The following is a 6,000-nucleotide window of genomic DNA, read 5'->3' as shown; positions in this document are numbered from 1 at the left end:
AACCAAAGCGTTGGTTTCTCTCTCATATGCCATGCATAAGATTTGTGACTACAGCAGAAAGACATCTGATGATCACCAGAACTAAACTTTAATGCCGCTCCGTCCTCTGGGGACAGTGAGACAACAGGAGCAGGGCACCTCTTTGCTGGTAATGTTCTGTCTAATTCTGGAACGATGCAGTCTACACCAGAAACTGCTCATTCATTCCCTCTCCTTTGATAGACACACATCTACCACATCATAACACTCATAATAGCTGAGCAGGAAAAAGCCTAAACCCCTCCCTCTCCCTCCTTAAGTTAAGTATAGAAAACTGCATGTATGCTATTTACAGATTTGGACGCTTGTCTGGACTGAAGTTTTGTAAATACAACCTATTTTGAAGTCAGAGGCATTAAATGTTGGATGAATGCCTCGAGACAAACAATTCAGATAGCCTACATTTTCCCCAGTGCTAGTGTTCACTGTTGGGTGACTAAAACCTCAAAGGCACCCAGCCAATACGAAACATTAAGACCCAGGGACTAAAGCGAATTTTAAGCTGGTTGTAGCTGGACCTTGGCCTATAATGTTTTATAATCCAACTTACACATTCAGAAATAAACAAACAAAAAAAAATAAAAACAAACAAACCTTGCATAATTTATTTGCTCTCCGTGTGCTGTGTTTCCCTCTGCATCCTGGGGTGAAAGCACAGAGGGAGGGTGGGGTGTGTTCTTAACGCTGCCCCTGCCGCTTCCCCGAGCTGAAGAAATTTTTGCTGGAAGTCTCTATTTTCATAGCGCTGGCAATCTGAAAAACAAAAACTGTTTTGTTAACATGTGTATCCCTAGATACATTGGTAGTAAGTTTCATTCTGAATCACTGCCAACTAAATCATTAACCTCTCCCATGCAAAGCCAACAACTCGCATGCAAAAAAAGGCAGCCAGGAACATCTCTGCTCAATTCACACCTCACTTACACATTCTGTGCGGGCCGCTCATTCGCAGCAGCTAAAAACTCTTTCTGTATACAAAGGCAAGTCAGAAACCGGTAATGCAACACATTACAAACACATGCTTCAAGAGGAGGTTTTGTTAAACTGTCTAGGATTCCATCTGGGAAACACACAACCAGGCAAGGTAGCTTGAAATGGGCCAGCACCATCATGGTCCCCTTTCTGCAGTGGTGGCACTGACCGCAAAGGGTGCCTGCACCACAACAGGATTGTGATCCACGCAACAGCACCTTCGGGTCCATTCCTGCATGTTATTGAAAGCTTCTCACATCCCAGGCCTGGACAGGCTATCAAAACTCAGCCAGGACCTCTGCAAAATAGTTGTACATCAGCTACAAGGACCTCCCACCGAAGTTTCCTTGCACCAGCCGAGCCAGGTTCTCAAAAGCCGGCCATTGCTTTTGAGTAGACCCATACAGAGTAACGAGCTGCTGTTTTGCTCACACTGCCCAAAAAAGGTAAGACAGAAGATACATCTGCTCTTCTTGTTCGATGCAAATACACTGAAGATGGTGTCTAACTGAGCTCCCAAAAGCTGGCAAGGAGAACTTTGTGCTCTGCAAAGTCTGTCATTTTCATGCTGCAAAGTGTCAGACTGTATTACAATATTTTCTGTGATGTTTAAATTGGCACAGCTGACTTTCAACAGCTTCTTCACGGCACATAGCACCTTGTCATAAAAATTTCCTTATTTCTACAACAGTTAAACTGACATACCACAGAATTAAAACTAACACAAGAATTTTATCTTACTCCTCATGCTTCAAAAGGCAGATCTTACTGAAAAGCCTGGTGATGGAGTCTGTGTACAACAAAACAGAGTCTCAATTAAAATGTTACATGCAAACATGTACAACAGAAACTAGGGTTTACTCCTCCATCTAAAACTGTCAAACATACAAACAGGGTAACATAATACTAGACATTTTCTTTTTCTAACGTTACTCAGTGGAATTAGAGCAAAGTCCCAAACTGACTTCACCAAAACCAAAGGCTATTCCATTAAAATAAAATGCAGGCAAAATAGGACATAATGCAGGCTGCAAAACCACCATATAAAAGGGAGAAATTAACAATGGGCCAACAAAGAGCAGTATCAGGCTGCAAGTTACACCCAAGAGGAAGCAGGAGTAATAAGGTGTAAGTAATTTTTTTCTTCATTTTTACCATAAAACCACTTTTAAAGTTTAGAGATAAAGATAGAGACTTGCTTTGCTGGTGGGGAAGAGTAAACATCTATCTACACTGAACATTTAACCAAAACCCTCCTTATCATCAGTGTAAGAGACACAGAGCCAGCGCTGCAGGGCAGGGCTGCAAGTGCCACAATGATGGCATTCAGGTAACATCACCATGACCCATGTGCCATGGATCCCTTCTGTCACAAAGTTCATACTGCTGCTACCATGCCTGATGTGTATTTTTTATCATACTTTTCCTACAGCATGGCACAGCATGGATCTGTTCCTCAAAAAGACACAACACAGCGCTTCCTTCACCATAGTGCCCAGTTTCTCAACACCAGCAACTAAAACTCAAAAGACTTGGATGGTAGCTTGCTCTCACCCACATGATTGCAAATCATCTTTGCTGATGACTTGGTAGACATGGAGTGAGACCTAATGTGATGCTAAATGCAAGACCCGTGTCAGTATAAACATGCAATTTCAACCACATAGAGTTAAACTCTGCCGTCATGGACTTTTGCTGGCCCATAACTATAGGGGGAAGGCAGCTGCTGTTAGCTAATTACAGCCGTGGTGACCTCATGGTACTAACACTCAGTCATCCCAGATTCGTAAATGTACAGCTAAAATGTTGCAACTGGGGCAAGAACAGGCAGAAATGAGAGCACAACGCTTACAGCAGGCAGGTGATGTACTACTTTTGATATGAAAAAAACAATTTATGGCAAAGTAATACATGAGGTCCCTACCGGTCAGCTCTTACTCGGAGACTTATAAAGGACAATATCCTGCTGTTTGAAGAAAACTTCCTGGCCAAGGAAGAGGGCCCAACTTTTTGAAGTGCTTCCAGCACTCCCAGAAAGCTACCTCTCAGGGAGGTCACAATGCTCCCCTGCAAACAGTCCATCAAATGTTGACGGAAGTTTGCCATGGTGAATACAAACTTCCCAGCAATGCTCTGTCAGCTCAGTGATGCCTGTTTCCCCATATCTGCACACTCCTGAATAACAAGGCTTAACATAAGGAAAATCTATAGGCCTCCAAATAAAGGATAGGATGTTGCTGTGTACATGGTACACAGAGAGCTCTACCCATTCAAGTACCTTTTTAAAGCAGGCTAGGAGGAAACACGCATCATACACCGGTGAATTAAAAACACTCCTCTTTCCCCTTTTCTAAAACAGATCTTTTAATAGCACGGATTCTCATCAAATTTCTACTGAGGGCAAAGCACTTCTGAAGGACTCAATGTGAAAAAAATATTTCTTGCATCCAAAAAACATGGTGAAGGGTAAAAAAAGAGAAAGAGGTACTTAAAAGACAACTGCTGCTATACTAAAATAACAGTTACATAAACCTCACACATCTCAGACTGAGCTTCTAGCCTCCTGTATACTAACAAATAATGACAAATCTCTGGGTGCTAAGCATGGCAAATACAATACTATAGGCTCTGCATTTAATTAAGGACAGGTAGGCGTAGCTGTGAATGTCTTAACAGAATAGATTAGTAGGTGCTACAGTACCAGAACTTCAGTTTGTCATTAATCTCGTATTCACACTTCCATTTCACTGCTGAATAGGGGTGTAAGCAAAAATAAACACCAGCAAATGTCTAGCTGGTATGGCAGTGAAGTAAAGACATCAGTACAAAGATATCACAGGCCCTTCCAGCTCCACTGTAAACCAAGAGTGAATTACACTATAGACTCAAAAGCAACATTAAAGTCATGGATCTAGTTCCTGAGTTGCTATCTGGGAAGGGCCGCACAAACTCAGGGTAGGTGCCACCTGCAAGAGCAGGGAGAAAACACCAGCTGTTGGGGTTTTTTTGCGGGGTTGCCAGATATCTTCAGTACAAACTATAGCCCCTTGTTAAAGCCATGTACAATAACCAGGTGCTGAGCAATTCAGGAACACAATGCTACAAACACTTTGTTTCAGCCGTAGTATGTTTCCTGTGTCAAAAGGAAGGCATGAGATGCTACCAAACCTCAACAGGTCTGGCAAGAAGGAAGCAGAGGTGACGCTTGCTCATGCGGTTCCCCTGGAGGGTTAGCTGCTTGTAACCAAACTAATGACAGCACAGTGCCCTCCTATAAAACGCACTGCAAACTGCTCTCCAGGGTAGTTATGCACAGTATATACATCCAGACCCTCACCTCTCGAGATGTCATCAGACAGGCACAGAGATTTTAACTTCTTCTATACCATCTATGTTCAACCAACAACTAGAGAACAGCGTGTGGCAGCTGTTGTAGCTTTCTGCAACAGTCCATCAGTTTGCTACATGTGGTTTTCTTGGAATTCTGCCCCCTCCCTTTTTCCCTGGAGAAACTTGGGAATAGTCTGCAGATCAGATGTAATACCATGGAAAGCTGCTTCTGCTTACACGGGGGCGGGGGGGGGTGGGGGGTGGCGGGAATAATAATCCCACAACTTTTTCAGCATTGAACAACTCTAAATGCGCCAGCATACTGGACACACACAGTCAGGATATATTCAATCTAAGCCGCAGCACAGCTCCTGGGAGTCCAGGGTGCCCAGTGACACACTGAGCATCAGCTCTGCTCTGAGGCTGCAAACTCTCAGGTCCACAGGAAGGGACTGTTTACCGAGTGCATCTTCTCCCCCTGACCGCAAAGCCAGGGCTATGCCACAGCCTGCAGCTCTTCCCAGAAGGCAGAAGCCATCTGCACAAGGAAAGATGGGACTTCCCTTCCCTGTGCCTGCGTGTTTGCTTTGGGAAACTTCACATTCCCGAGCAGAGTTTCAGAATCTACCCTAACTCCTCTGTCAGATGCAGAACTGAGCCAAGGAGGAATTGTATGCCTGGGATGATCCAAGCCTTCCCAGTCTCTCTTGCTATTTTCAGAATGTATTTCTGAAAGCAACTGAAAGTACTTTTTCATTTTTATTGATGATTTACAGGCAGCACAGTAACAAAAGTGCTGACTTTTTTCCTAACCTTTGACTGATCCTATGAGAAAAAGGAATATCTTGTTAACGTTACTTACTTTTAATTTACTAATTCTATACAAAACCAATGATCATCATCTAAAGCCTCTAACTCTCTACTCAGCAATTTAATTAGAAAGATGATAATTGATTAATCCACTTAGGTTAATCTGGAGAAGGTGTGACTGACCAACAGATCACTCCACCCCAGAGAAATGTGCATTAACCAGTTCTGCACTGAACTGCTTTCCTCTTCATTAACATCAAACAGAAGAGCAAAAACCCACAACACAACAAAAACAAAACCCCAAACTTTCAGTGTTAAACCTCAGAAATATTTTTTATTTTACTTTATTCTTTAGGAAGTCTCACATTATCTTGCTTTGGATTTCACAGCCATCTATTTATTTTTTTTGAATTATGGTTTATATATATTTTTATATTTTTACACATATATTTATTATTATATATAAAACAAACCCAGGCTGGAGGTTCAACATGCATTTGCAAAGCCCTGCCAAAGAACTGCAGTCATAAATTAGTTGGCTCAGGCAAGCAGCGAGGGATGACACTGATACTCGACAGGAATGTACACAGCGTTACGAACACACCACAACTGAAACCAGGCGTACTCCCATCCAGCGAGTGGTTTCAGTGTCCCACCTACAAAGACAATCGAAAAGAAACCCTTATTTAAGGTTTCCTCACTCTTTTTTTAAGCTCTCATCAAAATTTCTCCAGCCACAGGCTGGCCTACAAACTGACCATGAGTCTTTTACCCCTAAAAAATGGGTAAGCCTTCCTTGACCGTATCTGTGCACCACAACTCACACTGCCCTTAGCCTGGTAAAGCTCA

At 42.8% G+C, this 6,000-nt stretch overlaps 1 protein-coding gene across 1 annotated transcript in view; it reads right to left on the bottom strand.

Annotated features, from left to right (window-relative positions):
* Window positions 1–667: 667 nt before the first annotated feature.
* The window catches only part of SCAF8 (SR-related CTD associated factor 8), a 167,120-nt gene continuing 161,787 nt past the window's right edge, over window positions 668–6,000 (bottom strand). Inside the window, exon 21 of the mRNA XM_055713807.1 lies at window positions 668–792. The gene's annotated coding sequence lies outside the window, so the exon portion shown is untranslated. The remainder of the gene's footprint in view (window positions 793–6,000) is intronic.

Source organism: Falco cherrug, chromosome 6 (assembly GCF_023634085.1).
Source record: "Falco cherrug isolate bFalChe1 chromosome 6, bFalChe1.pri, whole genome shotgun sequence".
Taxonomy (NCBI): Eukaryota; Metazoa; Chordata; class Aves; order Falconiformes; family Falconidae; genus Falco; species Falco cherrug.
This window is presented reverse-complemented; position numbering and strand designations above follow the sequence as displayed.